This window comes from Mytilus galloprovincialis, chromosome 3, assembly GCF_965363235.1.
Source record: "Mytilus galloprovincialis chromosome 3, xbMytGall1.hap1.1, whole genome shotgun sequence".
NCBI lineage: Eukaryota > Metazoa > Mollusca > Bivalvia > Mytilida > Mytilidae > Mytilus > Mytilus galloprovincialis.
In genome coordinates, this window is record NC_134840.1 from 55,149,688 (window position 1) to 55,166,268 (window position 16,581).

Below are 16,581 nucleotides of genomic sequence, written 5' to 3' on the forward strand. Positions count from 1 at the left end.
AACAACTTTAACTTACCTCATGAAACTTTGTATGGTACAGACTAAGAGTTCTTCAGATTAGGCAGTCTTTAGGTCTTGGTCCTACATTTTGGCCACAGCATCATAGTTTTGGTGTCATGTGTAGTACATGTACTGAGTCTCACTTTTCTTTAATGACCTTTAAAAAAGACAGAAGTTGAATGAGGACATATGGTTGGAACCCCCTTTTAAAAAGCCCCTGCAACATATACCCCCCTTATGCAATGCCTTGAATAAACCTGTACAGATAAAAATGCAAAATACTGTCATAACCTTTTTGATATCTAACAGACTAATGTCTTGAGAAAGCTCAGATATAATAAACCTTACTAGTACTACTCCAGTAAAAGTAGTAAACTGTTTCATTTTTTGTCCTTTTAATATTTCATGGTCTTTTTTTATAATTCAGTCTAAAATTTAGTCCAATATGGCTTTCTACTAAATGTCGTGTATATCAATAAAGGAACATATGTTCGTGCAAAGTGTTATTTCAAGGAATTTGTAATATTTATAATAAAATGGCCTGCAGAGAGTCTCTGATTAAAAGAATCTATTTAACCCAGGTATGTTCCAATTTAAACCCTCTTTTCTGCATTATTGAATCAATTCATCAATATTTAACCTGCTTTGATTGTTAATCAAAACAATAACATTGAATATTATTTCAAGTATTAAATTTTCTAAATCAAATTTGCCAGTTTGATCATTTACATTCTGGGAAATCTTTCAAATCTTTCGAGGGGAAAAAACTTCCTTAATGACTTTTTTCGTTTAATAAGATTTTTTCAAAGAGATAAGGATCCTCTTTTCAATGCACGGCAATTAGAAAAGATGGTTCAAGCTGGACAAGTAACGACGCACATGTCAATCGATTGTTTTTACACCTGAGAACATGGTCATTAAAAGAATAATGGATAACACGACCCCATATAAAAAGGTAAATATCATTATGATTATATCTTACCGTGATTTTATATAGAGATATTTTTTATTTGATTATTTTTTTTTTCTCTATTGACCTCACTGAACCAGTCATACCTTTTATGGTGTAATTAGCATAGTGAAAAACAGGGCGGTTATCAATCATTTCTCATTTTTTATCGATATTCAATTTAATTTGGAATGTCTATTTATTCGACAAACAACAGGCTAATGTAATTTGAAAAAACAATATTTCACTGCAAATTGCCAATTTAGAACAAAGCAAGAAGTTGACACCAATTTCTTCATCTAAAGAGCTTCTTTTTTTTTTTTAACTTATAAAGTAAATGCATTTTCTTTTTCCTTATATAATCTGCTTGTCCTTAAGCTACTGTATTGTTTTTTGGTTGCCTGTGATACAATCTCATTGGTGTAATTTTGTAAGATAGTTATGTACTATAAAGCTAAAAATATTATATTTATATATCAACTATTAATCATAGGTGAACAATATTTTTGATATACAATTGAAATTGGGAAGGGCAATTGTAAGACATAGATGCCCTGCCTTCAAATATTTATGTTACAAAAGGCTTTAAGAATCCAGTATTGCTCACCAGTTTCTAACCAGTTTTGCTAAACTGGTATCTTTAAGGAACCAGTATTGCTCAACTAGTATCTTCAAGGATTCAGTATTACTCACATAAAATATATGCATATTGTCAACTTATGTTTATGTAAGGATGCTGAAAACAATGTCTAAACTGTAGAAAAGCCTTTTGAGATTCATTCAGAAAGATATTTAAGCAGATTATGTTTGGCATTACTGTGGATTCATAACTATTTGTACATTTGTTCAATACCAATATTGTGGATTTCCATACTACAGAGAAAGCTATTGAAACAGTTAAGGTGCTAGTGTGACGCAGTTTCATGTTCTTTTACATACATGCCTTTATAAACTACATGTAAAAGAAAACTCTCTTCTGCTATTTTTTCAAAATTGATCTACTCAAAACTATCCTAAAAATGTTAAGGCTACAAAAGAATTTAAACAATCAAATTATTTTGATACATAGTAATTTTGTATACAAGTTCCAAGCGTATTAGACCTCAACCTTTGGAATTTCTTTTTTATTTAAAGACAATACATATGTGTGAGGTACCAATAAGGCTGTATGGAATATATGAAGTTAAAAAGTTTTCATTGAATACTATTTTGATTCTTATTTACAGAATCTAATTTATTCTGGTCTATGTAATCTTTACAAAATTAACATAATTCTGATAAACATGTAAAATAAAAGTGATATTCTAATTTATTGTCCCTACAGCAACTTAATTGCTAAAATAGCCTGAATACCTTCATAAATTTACAATAAATGACATCCAATATAAACACCAACTACTCCAGAATCTGAAATCATGGAAATTCATATGCATGTGTCTTTGTTGACAATTTATATTCAAATCTTTGACATTATTTATTTAAGAATGTTTAAGTGATTTTATTATTATCATTTGAAATTTATTCATGTCTTTATTGACTACTATAATACAACTATAATGAAATGTAACCATATGGTGTTCTTAAAGCATCTTTAAAATGTCTTCTTAAGTGATTTGGTAATAATTTAAACCTTTAATAAACCTTCACTAGAGAAAAAGTGTCTGAGAAGATAGTCCAATATGTGACATCAACAGATGTAACAGTTAGATATTCAGCTAGAGGCTCCATGATCATTCATCTGCATGAATCGTGTGCCATTTATTCAGTTTGTTCTACTAGCATTTATAAATCTGCTGATATTTTTTGGAAAAAAGATGATATATTTGAATTTGAATATACTAAAATAAGTTTAGCATTTAGGTTTTTTTTTCATTGTTTATCATTCTCTATAATTATAGCCATCATCCATCAAGTGGTAGCAACTGGCTCATTTCAGGAAACAACTATGAATATTTTTTTCCCATTGTTTTACAGTGCAATGTTTAGGATGGTTCTTCATCTGAATAAGCTTTAACAATATTGGTTGAGTTCCATTCTGTAGGATGTTTTCAGTGGTCTGCATTTGAAGACAATTTTATACCATCTTGACCATTACAGTACTTAATACAAGATAGTTTAGATAGGGAAGCTACTTTTGTTTACTTATATATCTTAACCCTATAAAAACCATCTTTATGATTTGTATTTTGAATTTATCTATTGTGATTTTGAAACTTTTTATTTCGAGGAGTGGAATATGAGCAAAATTGATCGTTCCAAAGTAGCCGTCTTTGATGATTGATGGGTTGAAGAATGTAGTAATTTTTAAAAGTGTCAAAATTTGTACAGTCTTTACCAACATAACAGAAATTAATACAAATACAATTCATGCACAAAAAATGAAAAAAATCTTACCAAATTAAACATGTGGGCATTTGAAATCTGTTCTTTAAAAAGACTTGATGTAATCCATGCAATTAAACTGAATCACTGCCAAAGAGTTTTCTCTCAAATTTAATTATATTTCTACGGAACAATGTAAAAGTGAGTTTATCAAATAAAATAATTATAAAGTTACGTAAAATCTATGTAAATTCAACATACCAAATTGACATGTAACAAAATGATAACAAAAATTAAGTTAATTCAATTATTTGATTTCAGACCAAAGATTTTCACTTGACAGAATAATTAAACCAAACATGCTGTCCATGTTATATACTTTTATTTTCACAAACCAAATGCCCGTTATAAAAGAATTTTAAATATTTAATAAACTATAAATATAATTCCTTTTGTTAAAAATTTAATAAGGAAAAAATGTTTCTATCAAAGGATATAAAAATAATTTGAAGTTATTATAAGGAATAATTGTCCGTAGGCTTTGAAACATCAGGTGATTTACGTGACTGGCGTCTAAAAAAAGTCACCATCTCGCATACTTAACATTGTCCAACCACTTGTAGAAATAATCACAAAGAACAACATGTCAAATATAACAGATTAAAGTCAAATGATCCGATAGAAAATTTATTTTCTAAACAAAAGAAATAGCAGTTTTTGTGTTAAACTTGGCCTGAGGGTAACAGTTTATGTACTGTTTGCCTGTGAAGTGACCAACAGAGCAATAATAAGTTTGATCATGATGGGTCAATAATATAACAATTTGTTTCTATGTATATGACAATAATTATACAAATGATTTATTGGATTATATATATTTCATATATATTTCCTTCTCTTATTTTATGATAAAGCATTTGTCAGATATTTGTGGTAAACTTATGGTCATATGTATATCTATTGATCAACTTTATAAAAAGAGGGCTATATTGATCAATAACTTTTGTCTAAAACATTCTTCACATGAAAGAAAAATAATTTCTCTATATTTTTTCAAACTTTAAACTTGTTTAGGGAATTTCTTTCTAACATTTAAGGAAATTATTATTTTTACTTCTGATAGATGTAAATGATAACAAACCCTCATGTCATATACATGTAATAAATACTTTTGGGAATTAAACTGATAAAATAATAAAACTGAAATTAAAATGGAAAAATCTATTTTATGTCTTAACTTTGGACACAATATCCATAATTTCACAAAAAAATCTTTAATAACGTTTGTTTTATTTTTTACCTTTTAGAATTACTACCTTAACTAGTTGCATAATAGTGGGAATTTTATGTGAAGGGATATAAAGTTTATAGCAGGTGTACATAAACAAACAGGTCCATTTAGAACTCAGATTACTTCTCCTCCCAAATCAAGGAACAAAAATAAATCGACTGTGTTGCAGTTGAAGTCCATTTTTGAGCACACAACACATTGTTACTATGATTTATACACATTTTCATTCATAAAATTGAGTCATTTGAAACCGCAAGAAATATTGCAAGTTAAAAAGACAAGACTTGAATTTCGAGGCGATGACTTTCATATTCTCAAGTATCCATACTATACACGAAAAATTACAAGTCATGCTCAGCATAAATGGTGATCGGTATAGACCATTTACCTGAAGCATCACTGCACTTCTACAGAAAATATCCATCAGAAAGAGGTTTCCTCATTGATGGCCATTATAAACTCTTCCATTTTGAGTTTAAATAGGGTAATTTTAAAAATCATTTTACTTGTAATTAATTATCTCAATTATAAAGATACCTACAGAGTACAGATCATATATTATAATCATATTGCAAGCTACATACCATCTTAAAATAAATAAGTCTTTATTAATCTTGCTTGCAATAAAAATTATTCATGTATGGGTTGAATGATTTGTGTCTAACGCCACTTCAGAACAATTGCACTATTTTGTGGCAGTCAGTTTTTATTGGTGCAAGAAACTGGTGTGTCTGGAGAGAACCATCAACCTTTGATAGGAAAACTGACAAGCCTATTCAATAAAGTTTGGCTTGAACACATCTACCACTAAGGGGGATTTAAACTCACATCCTCAGTGATACAGAAGTTGAACTAATTAAGTCACTTTACCACAAAGTCACTTTTCATGTACAGTTATTGTGATGGGTAAGTAAAACAAAATTGGAAAGCCAATTCCTTCCCCATGCAATCAATGATCATTCCAGCAAATGTCACTATTACTTAGCAGAATCTGGTTGCCTGTTTCAAATTAAACAAATAATATAAAAAAGAAAAACTCATTTTTTAAAATAACAAACTTTTGAATCAAAAGCATCTAAACCATGGTCTACTTTTCATGTAGATGGAATGTAAATTATATAATAAAGGGAGTAGAAATTAAAATAAATTACTTTCGCTTAAAAAAAACAACTAACTAGACTAAGTTTTCCTTCTTACAATAAACAGTTATTAGCATGCCAATGCCTTGCAGTTGTAATTAAAATTCTAACAACAAAGTATTTTTTTGATATTGTTCGATTATTTAAACTCGGATCAATTGTTGGAAATTATATCAAATGCAGTGTAAATGTCCTTGTTATGTTAAAATTTTAGATATTAAATTTGATAGAGTTATAATTCAATCAACATCGAATTATATACATGGCCAGATTTTGTACAAAAATCACTAAATGCCTTGAAACAAAGGTGAAATCTACCTGCCTCGGCCACCTGTACAACTGGGAGGTGCCAGTCAGGTACTTTTCACATCATTTGACTTTATAATCAGCTGATTATCGATAGAGATGTATATTGGGGTGTATAACTGATGACTTTATATTTTTCTACATTTTTCTGGGAGGCAATCATTTTGTCAAGATTAGTCAGTCAATCATTGATAATGTGGTCAGTGATCAGATATTGACATAGCCAGGAGCATCTCTCACCTCTCCTTGTCAAGCCAATTGTCTCAACGATCACATCAATCATATAATCAGAAAGGTGCAATCATCTAGTAGTTGTACATTTACATCCATAGACAAATTTTGGTGAACTGATATAATTTTTTTTTGTGGAATCGTGCCATTTATTATAATTGGATAATTGTGAAATGATACAGTAGTGATTATTTATAAACAATTTTCTTCAAGATTGGGATAATTACACTGATACCTGCAGTTCTTTAACAGGTAAGAATTTACATTTTGTTGTTTATATTTTATTTGTTTTGTGATTTAACAGCCATGATTAATCAAGAATATAGCTCCTGGAATATCCCAAACATCTATGAAAAGCACCTAAATTCTGTATTTAGACCCTAATAATCAATATCATAATTTCCAGAAAATCAATTCAGCTGGGGCTTCTGCCTTCAAAGGTTTTCAAAAATTTCAACTTAAAAAGGTTTTCTTGGAGACATACAAATTCTGAAAATGCATTAATTTCTAACGATTTATTATGATGGAAAATAAAATCAAAACAGAACCAAAAGGTGAGGAAAACTCATTAGCACCTTTTTATGGGAAACTTAATCAAAATATCAAAGTTATATAAATCAATAAAAATAAAAATCATATGGTTTTATTTCTTAGTTCATTATTTCTTGAAACAAACATTAGCTTCACAATTAATAAGGAGCACAGAAATACCAATATGAAGTAAATGAGCGAGTAGAACAATACTTGTAAGGAAGTAAAGAAAATTACTGAAATATCTTTAATTGAGGATGCCTTTAAAACTCAGACATTCTTATGTTAGTTACCATATTGATTTTATCCATTGCCCTTGTACAAGCATTTAGACACATTTCTCCGTAAGTTGGTATTTTCTAAAAGTTGATACAGGTTCATATGGCTTAGCTTTATGGGTAAATTTGATTTGAAAATGTACTTTTCCACTTAGCTCACACTTTAGGCAATACACAACTTTATGTAACAGAGTATATGGAAATCCATGGCCAAAGTAAGAAAAACAAAATCCATGAAAAAATGCATGTTGCAGCAAATACCTTTGGTATGCAGTTTACGGAAAGGATACAATTGTGAATCATATATGTTTTGTTATTCTGAGGAGTAGATGATAATACCACAAAAAACATATATATTTGTAACTTTATGTTTTTCCTCATTAACAGGTACCAAAAATATGAAAGTAATATTTCAGTATATAGAAAATACCTGTCCTACAGGTAAACATTATCTTTCTGATCTACAGAATAATAATACCCCAATTGTGTTGTCCATATTTTTGAGAATATTGGTGTAATTCAATGCACATATATGAAACACACCCTTTTTGTTTACATTTTCTTTTTTACAGATTTTTTTTTTCATTCGGCTCAAAAAGTCATATAGAAATATACTTAAATCTTCACAAAAACAGCAAAACAGATGACTATTGTTTCATTCAGTAACCAAAATTTAGAAAAAATATCTTTTTTTCCATATTTTATTGATAAATGGACTTAGTTTTTACTAAAATAAAAATCTATATAGTCTTGGGCTATTTTCAACACCCATAACTTTGTCAAACCTTTAGTGAATGTCAAGAAACCAGGAAAGAAGCTTCTAGAAAAACTAGAAATAGCATCTATAGACAAAAATCAGTATTTCACTGAGAAATGAATGAAGTTAGAATTAACAAAAGCAGCTATTGCTGATGCAGGCACTGGTTTCAGTAGAACCCTTAACAAATCTTTTTTTTTTCTTAATCAGCAAAATTGTTAAACAATTCAAATCAGTTGAAAAAAAAAACAAAACTTTAAAAATCTACAAATAATTAAATAAAATAACATTTAAGGGTCAATGATGCTAAAAATATTATTTTTTTAAGTTGCTTTAACAAAACCAGATGACATTAACAATGTAAATATAGATTATTACAAATTAATTGAAAATCATATTGGTACCATCAGATTCAAATGAGCAAACAGAATGATATGACAAAAATCATCTCAAGAGTGAAACAAAGGAACAATAATGTTTAAAGTCTTCTGTATTGTCAGTGATTTAAGAATTGGTGTAACCATGGAAGTATTATATTTTCAATATTATACTTCCATGGTTTAACCAAAACCCACATGAATCAGACACCCACTTTTGTTCCATTTTCTAAACTCACTTCTTTATACTTCTGAATTATCCCATTGAAATCAGAAAAGCAGACACATTGAAATAAATAATTCACAAAAAGCAAGATGGACTACTATGATTCATTCAGAGTTTGACATCTTCAGACAATTTAGTCCTTATTTCCTTGTTTTGATTTCAATCTTTCACTTTTCTCAACCCTCTTTTAATGGTTAAGATCTGGTTTTACAATATTATAAGTGCCCACGCATTGATATACAATTCTTAATAATATAATAGAAGGATGATTATTATTTCATTCAGAACTTGAAATTTTTAGACAATTTTGTCCATATTTCCTCATTTTGATTTCAATCTTCAGTTACATTTTTTGACAACCATGAATGAAATGTCATTATAATTTCCACATAAATTTCAAATATTTATAAGATAACAAAAAGCCTTTGAGGGCGCAATAATATTCATAGGACACAAATCCTTTGAATAATATATGCATTTTGTACAGTAGAATTACCAGTTCATGTATAACTTTTTGATTATTGGCTCTTGATAAGAATATCATTGTAATATACATGTATTCTTTTTCTTTATATTTTCAAAGGTGTTGGATAGGGTCTTTTTTTTGCCCCTCTATTTCTTGATATGGTTTTCCTTAATACTTCCTTATGATTACACCAGTATGATTTTCAACAAAATAAATGTTGTCATAATAATAGAACTGAAGGGGTTGCATTACTAATATATTATATTATCCTTAGCAATTGTTTTTAGGAACCCTGTAACAGGGGACTATACTGCATAGTAAAAATTTTATGGATATAAGTTTTATATCAATCCAAAAGGTATTCCTTTAAAATGATAACTTGTTTCTTATTTGTATGGAGACAAAAATTCAAACATGCATGATAGAAATTCAACGGAATAATAAGTAATTTCTCAAATCGATTTTAAAGGATGAACAAGAGCTTCACATTTTAGGCACAGATTCAGCCAGAGGGACACACCCTCCAGATGTCCCTCAAGTCCAATAACTCTTCATCTCATGAGAAGAGACGCCCCAACATCAAATCATGGGAAGTTCCTGCATTTATATTAAAGTCTATCATATTATGTTGTTCTCCAACCTTGATATAAATTAATATATAATTCAGTAGCAATCATATACATTGTTTTACCAACATGCTGAAACATTGAAATATAATTCTTTTCAATGTCAGCATTTTTTAAAAGTATTAATTCATTCAGAACATGAAGGGTTTGATTTCATTTTGTAATCTTATTCCCACAATGGTGAATGAACATATTATCAAATTTTAATAAACATCATTAAATATTTATTAAAGTCAGTCTTAAAGACAATCCAAAATTCAAATTATGTAAATTTTCAAATGATATCAAGTTCTAAATTATACATCATATAATTTAAACCAGAGGCTCCCACGAACTTTTTGTAAATAATTCAACATATTGAAGTGTTGTGACCAATATAAGACTAAGTGAATGAGTCTAGATGACCATTGTGAGTAATGATGAAACTAATTTTAAATATATTTAGTTTTAGTCTTTGGTTAAATGATGAAAATTTATAGTTATGTCATAGGAAAGGTTATCTTCTAAAAATATAGGCACTCTGGCTTCCTTCACCAGTAAAAGCAGACCGCCATGAAATAGCCCAAAAGTGGCTCTTAAAGTTAAAACAGCAACAATCAATCAATCTATCTAAAACTTCTGAGATCAGTTCAAAGATTTCTAGATATTACAATATATCACTACCACACAAAGTCATCCACTGGGGCAATTATATATTTTATTATTTTTTTGTAGATGCCTGTAGCGAAATATTCCTAGTACCACATCTGATTTCTTTACTTCTATCAGAATCAACATCCTCTTTTTCAATCTTCAAAAATGCCTGCAGTTAGAATTAACAAAGACTTACCTAGTGGATAGACTAATAACAAACGACTTTTATTAAGACTTAATAACAAAAGAATACATGTATCATATTTACCAAGGTCATTGGCTGAGGTCGATATGATTTTTTCTTGGGATGATAAAGTTTGTATTCATCAAATTAAAAGTCTTTTAGTTGTTTTATTATATGACACTTATTCCCAATAAGCTGTCATGATATATTCTTGGATTAAGCAGTGGGCTAGACAATAACCTATTTACCACCCACTCACACCCCCTCCCCAATCTAATCATTAATCTGTTAATGAAATGGCTGGTTAATACAATATTGAATAGTGGAAAATACTGACTTCTATTCTTTCCATTTTAGTTATAAATCAACAGTATATCTGAATATCACACAGTTTAAAATTAAGCACACAGACTAGTTACATTTTACTTCACTTCATTTTTTTTTCATTAATTCTACTCGAAGTAGAAGGGAAATGTTGCCTTCTTTTTCAAGACTTTTATCCACAAGTAACAATGAGATAATTTTGAAAAAAATCTTGGATAAGATCAGACATGAATATACATAACCTTATAACAATCTGAATACAAAGAAAGTCACACAATCATCTTCGGGAATAAAATATTTACTTTTATGTGTCAATTTTTGGAGAAGAATTTGATTATATAATCTATAGTGTCCAGGATTGTCACCTTCTATGCAGTATTCTGTTTGATAAACTTTTGACAAATTGATCATAAGAGATCTAGGCCTGTAATTCTTCAATCACATTCCAATTTTACTAACTAATGAACATATTTTCACCTATGCTACCTGAGAAAAAGGTACAAAAAGTGTCTACCTTAATTCTAAAACAAACAAATAGAAAAAGAAAAGACATCGAAAATTATTAATCCATTTAAACTAAATGACCAGCCTTCTTCTTTGTAGTATAGATTTTCTGTCTATACGAATTATACTTCATCAAACACACTTCTGAAATAAGCCAAAAATTACGGACTAGGGACAAATCTCAGCCTTGTATGTCATTTTGTCAGTATTATATTGTCATCAGCGGGAACAATACCAGTGACAATTATAGGGAGGATTCAATGATTGGTCATTATCTACTTAGCCATGTAATCCATCACTATCAGTCAATTAATATCTTCTACTCACCTGTACGTTTTTACCTGAATACCTACTTCCTTTGATGTGATTTTTTGTGGGAAACTATTTAATGGCATGATTTTGATCTTTGAAGTGAAATGAAATGGACTAGAATATAATTACTTTATAATGGGAAAAGACAATAATTTTATCCCAATCAGCGCAATGACATCATCTATTTTTTTATGTTCTGGTTATAGAACTTTTTATGCTCTAGTTCTAGAACATGATTATTGAAACGCTAGCTGTAAATGCTGTTGTTAGAACCGGAATGATCCAATTTTTCTATTACTTTGAAAACATTTGTATGAGGATTACAATGAAAATGTAGATTCAGTATACATTTATAAAATTAACATCAGATAATACATCAAATCATTTATACCTATGATGAAGGAATTAGTGATATATGTTTTATTAGAAGACCAAGGGGTTCTTTTTTTAAAATTCCTTCAAACATCTTTTAAAATTTACACTTTAAAGTTTCTCATGGTGGTCATTTTGATGGATTAAGGAAACTATGGTTACTTTACTGACAAAGTCTTATGACAAACAAATTTCTACTAAAACAAATTATGTATTGGTAGTTTTTAATTTATGGATTGACCAAAAAGCTTGCACAAGTTTTAGTAATTGAATAACAGATTTATCATACAGAGTTCAATTTCATCTGATTCGTAAAAATTTAGAATCTTGATGCTGATCTGACATTAAGCCAAGATCAATCAACAAATTTCCTTTGGAATACTTGTTATCAATTATGAAAAATTCATAACCTAATTTTCAATCTTACCTTGCGAAACATTATACATTGTAGTTCTATTGAATTTTCATCAAATTAATGAACTTTCAATGGTATTTTTGAGTGCTTTGTATCAATGGTTACAATTTTTACAAATGACCTAAGTAAATCTAAAATACCTTCTGTACAACCTAGGAATGGTATGCCAATGTGATCTGTACAGTTAGATATTGACCAACTCTTATGCCACAAAGTCATATAATCTGCCTCTAAGTCATTAGGACCCTAAAAGTATAAGAAAACAACAAGACATTGAATAATGTAGATGTATTTGAAGCGTCTTTACAAATTTCCAACACTTAGGAGTAAAAGCAAACCAGTGATACTGAATCTAGAAAATGCAACTATCGCTTCTCTTGATATGATAAAGGGTCTGCTGATATAACATAGAGGGTCATACTGTGATTCCAATGACAAAAAAATCTTAAGCATATTGGTTTACTATGGATTTATAAGTTCTCTTTCTGATTATGACTTTAGATAATATATTAGATGTAAAAATCCTAAACACACATTATGATTGATAATGAAATTCAACTTTAAATGCAAGACATCAATTTTTTAACCATAAAAATGTGTAGAACTTAATCAGAATTCTATTAGTACAAGATCTCATTTATAGTAATTTTCATTAGGATCTTCAATGAAGTATTAAACACTTGCTAGAATTTATGTCTGAGGATTAAGTTCAATTTATAAAGTTTTCCTAATTATTTATGCAGCAGCAAGCTAAAAGGATCAAGTAATGTTGAAAATGGATCACAATGCATTCTTCTTCCAAAATTTGATTTAAGTGGCTATTTAAAATGCTGTTTTATTGTCAATGTGGTGATTCAATGCTTTTTAAAATGATAATTTATCAATAAATTTATAAACATATAATATTTAATTACCATTAGGGACCTACTAGAAATATTATTATGACACGAGCTTGCAAAACAAATCCTGTCAGTTATACAACTTTGACTTTGAAAGGTCTGAATTCTTAAACTGAACGACTCAAAAAAATTGACAATAAATATTTAAAAATCATTGAAAAGATGTAAACAGCACCATTATATAAATATGTTTCAAGTGACAGATTTACTTCATTTATTATGCAACTCATACAATAACATTGTTGTATTTCAATAGATGGCTTATCTGCAGTGGAGGCTTCTTAACTTTAGTTATCTCCCTTGGATTGGAATCTACACCTATAGGTAGAATGAAAGAAATAAAATATTCAAATCAAAGGATTGCAGGTCTTGACCCTTACTTTGGTATTTGAGATACAGTTTCCTGGTGTTTTCTTTACTTCAGTTAACAACTTTATACTTGTTGCGTAGTAACATAACAAGCTAATTCAGGACTAGTTAATTTCCAGTATAAAGATTTTAAAAGCTTGGGAACAAATTGATAAAAGTGCATAATTCTACAATTTTTTCAAAGGTCGAACCCCTAAATATTTCAGAAAAATATGACCAATTCTTTATCATAATCAAACATCCTAATGAAATGAGAATCCTCTTCACCTGATCAATAAAACATGATAGTATTACTATCAGTTTGACAATATTACAATAAAAACTGTGAATCTATTGGATGGAAATTAACACACCTGACTAGAGGTGCAACAAACTTCAACCTACCTGGACACTGCAGCTGTTTATTATTCTACCTGGCTTTTAATTGCCAAAGTGTTTGTATGGAAACTTACATCATCCTGACTGTAATTAAACAAAAACATTACTTGACTACATCCTGTTTTAGCAAGTTCTTGTATAATATGCAGATAAGGATACGTTGTTGACTCTTAGTGTTATTAATGACAACGATTTCTCATCAATAATGCTTAAATTTGTTCTGTCACTAAGTTATTATCATAGATTTTACAAATATATTTAGAAAATTAGCTTTTTGAAATGAATTGATCAGCAATTGTTTGCTGATTGAAATCAATAGCCTATCTTCAGAGTACAAATGTACTTGAAATTGTGGCTTCAGCGTCAATAGCTAAAACTTAAATCATAGTAATCATGCTGGTTGTTTACTATATGACTTTTTAATTAAGTTTGTACATGCTCAAAGAAACAGTCAGTATGCTGGTACTGATTGTATACCTATTTATGTTGTGGCAGTTACAGATGAAAATGCTGGTCCAATGTTTGATATAAATATTAAAACTTATTTCGAAATAATCCTTTTCACATTGCATCACATTTAATGTCCCCATTCTGATAGTAGTGACTGGACATTGCCGTATCTTTATACATATTGAACAGCCAAGGGCATGCTACACTTTAGCAAGGGTTTTACTGGTAGACTTATAAGTCCAGGAGAATCATATTTTCATACCTAAATAATTACATTAGATGTATGTTTCATTATGATACTTTATTCTGACTGGCTAACTGCACATCACCTGTTATTCCGTAAGCAATTGCATTGTTCAATAAAATTTTTCATTCATGATAACACATGGTCCCGCAATAAAGTGCACAGGTGAATTAAATAAAACAATAATAAAATTCGTATTTTCATGATTATTGCTAAAAAAAATGTAATTATAAGTATTGAATGCTTCTTTTTGTAACTTCATAGGGTTGTAAAAGCGTTGACCGTGCGCACATTTTTAGTATGAAGCGCTTCTGCGCTTCATACAAAATGTACTTCGGTCAATGCTTTTACACCCCAATGAAGTTACAAAAAGAAGCATTCAATTCTTAAGTGAATCTTAGGGTTTGGCTTGAAATGGCAATTAAAGAAATGCAGAAGAATTTTTCAAATTGACAATTTCAAAAGACAGCCAGGTTTTTATTTTGGGTTTTCTTTTCTCAATCACTAAATGTTTATGAATGGCCACAACTAAATGGATTTTTGTACTTCATTATGCAGACTATTGCAGTCATTTATAAACAACAAATTAAGAATCAATTGAGTTATGCAAATATTTCACCTTTTCCTGATAAACAAGACCATGGGAAAGCCAATGCATAGTTATGCAGCTAACAATCTTGAAATGCAGGTGTTGGGGAGGTCAGAGCAACCTATACACCCTCATTATTGCTGTTTTCTTTACGTACTTGAAAGCTAATGAATCAGAGGTAAAAACCTTCAATTTTTAACATATACTGGGCATTCTTACTCAAACCATTCTAAAGTTTCACCCCTTTTAGATCTTTGAAAGATTATTTTGATAAAATGGTATCTAGTTTTTGATGATTACCTCAGTTCTAAAACTTTTTATGTTTGAAATGTCTACAATTTTATCTCCATGCTCATCAGGTGCCTTCATGTTGGTCAAACTTCACCGTGAGTCCCAGCAGCTAATCAGCATACTTTATCTGAAATAAGTTCACACAAATGTTATTTTTTAATATATGGTAATCTATTACATAACGATCTCTGTTAATTTAAAAACATCATAAATTACCATTTATTTTATGATACTATTACATTGATGGTTTCAAAATTTTAATGTTGTATTTAAAAGCTTCTCTTTGCACATTTCAAAAACATTATTGATAGAAAAGAAGAGATATTGCATATTTGTTCATGACACAAAATCCCTATGTGCCCTGGAACAGTGCTTTTATTGCTGTTCTTCATTTCAAAGTCACACTGAGGTCTTCAACATGGAACAAAAGCTCAATTTCAAATGCTACAAGATCAATTTACACAATTTTAAAAAGTGCAAAATTGATATTAAATTTTGAAGTTTCAAGTTTAAATTATCAAATTTTGGATTCCTCTTAACAAGCAAATATTAAAATGATTGGTTGTACAATTTAAGCCACTTTCTAAGTTTCACAAGACGAATGAGAATCAGAACTGTATATCACCCTATTTACTGTCAGTGACAAAACCTACAAGTTATTTCTATGGGAAAATCTAACATCACATATTAAAACCCTTCAGGTAAAAATATACTTGAGATATTTTCTCACATTGAACTTAAAGATAAAGCAAACCACAAAATTACAAAGGCGTTGAAAATATATCACAGCTTGGTATGAGAAGCGGTACATCTTTGATATCTTAAACTATAGCTGAATTGTCATTTGTCATATTTCCGGCCTACCCAATATGATGTCTATTATTTACAGAAAAAATCAAGTCGACAAAGTCGAATCTGTCTGTTAAATCACAAAATTGAGTTTAAAAAAATAAATGTTTGCTCAAATTTATCATTGTCAAAAAGATAATCTTTCATTATTGATTTCACAGTCAGACTCCTGTCAATGGTATGCTGTTTGGAGAAAATCATATCCAAACCTTGTCAAGGTACTAAATTCTTCAGATAAAATTGTCATATCTTTATAAAAAATCAATTTC

General features: G+C 29.4%; 1 protein-coding gene across 2 annotated transcripts in view; it reads left to right on the plus strand.

Annotated features, from left to right (window-relative positions):
• The first annotated feature begins 803 nt into the window (after positions 1-803).
• LOC143068351 (uncharacterized) overlaps positions 804-16,581 on the plus strand; it is an 82,708-nt gene continuing 66,930 nt past the window's right edge. Inside the window, exon 1 of one of the 2 annotated variants that reach the window (XM_076242339.1) lies at positions 804-955. The gene's annotated coding sequence lies outside the window, so the exon portion shown is untranslated. Of the gene's footprint in view, positions 956-6,177; positions 6,491-16,581 lie in introns of those variants that run through there. The other variant, XM_076242335.1, reaches the window with a different exon arrangement.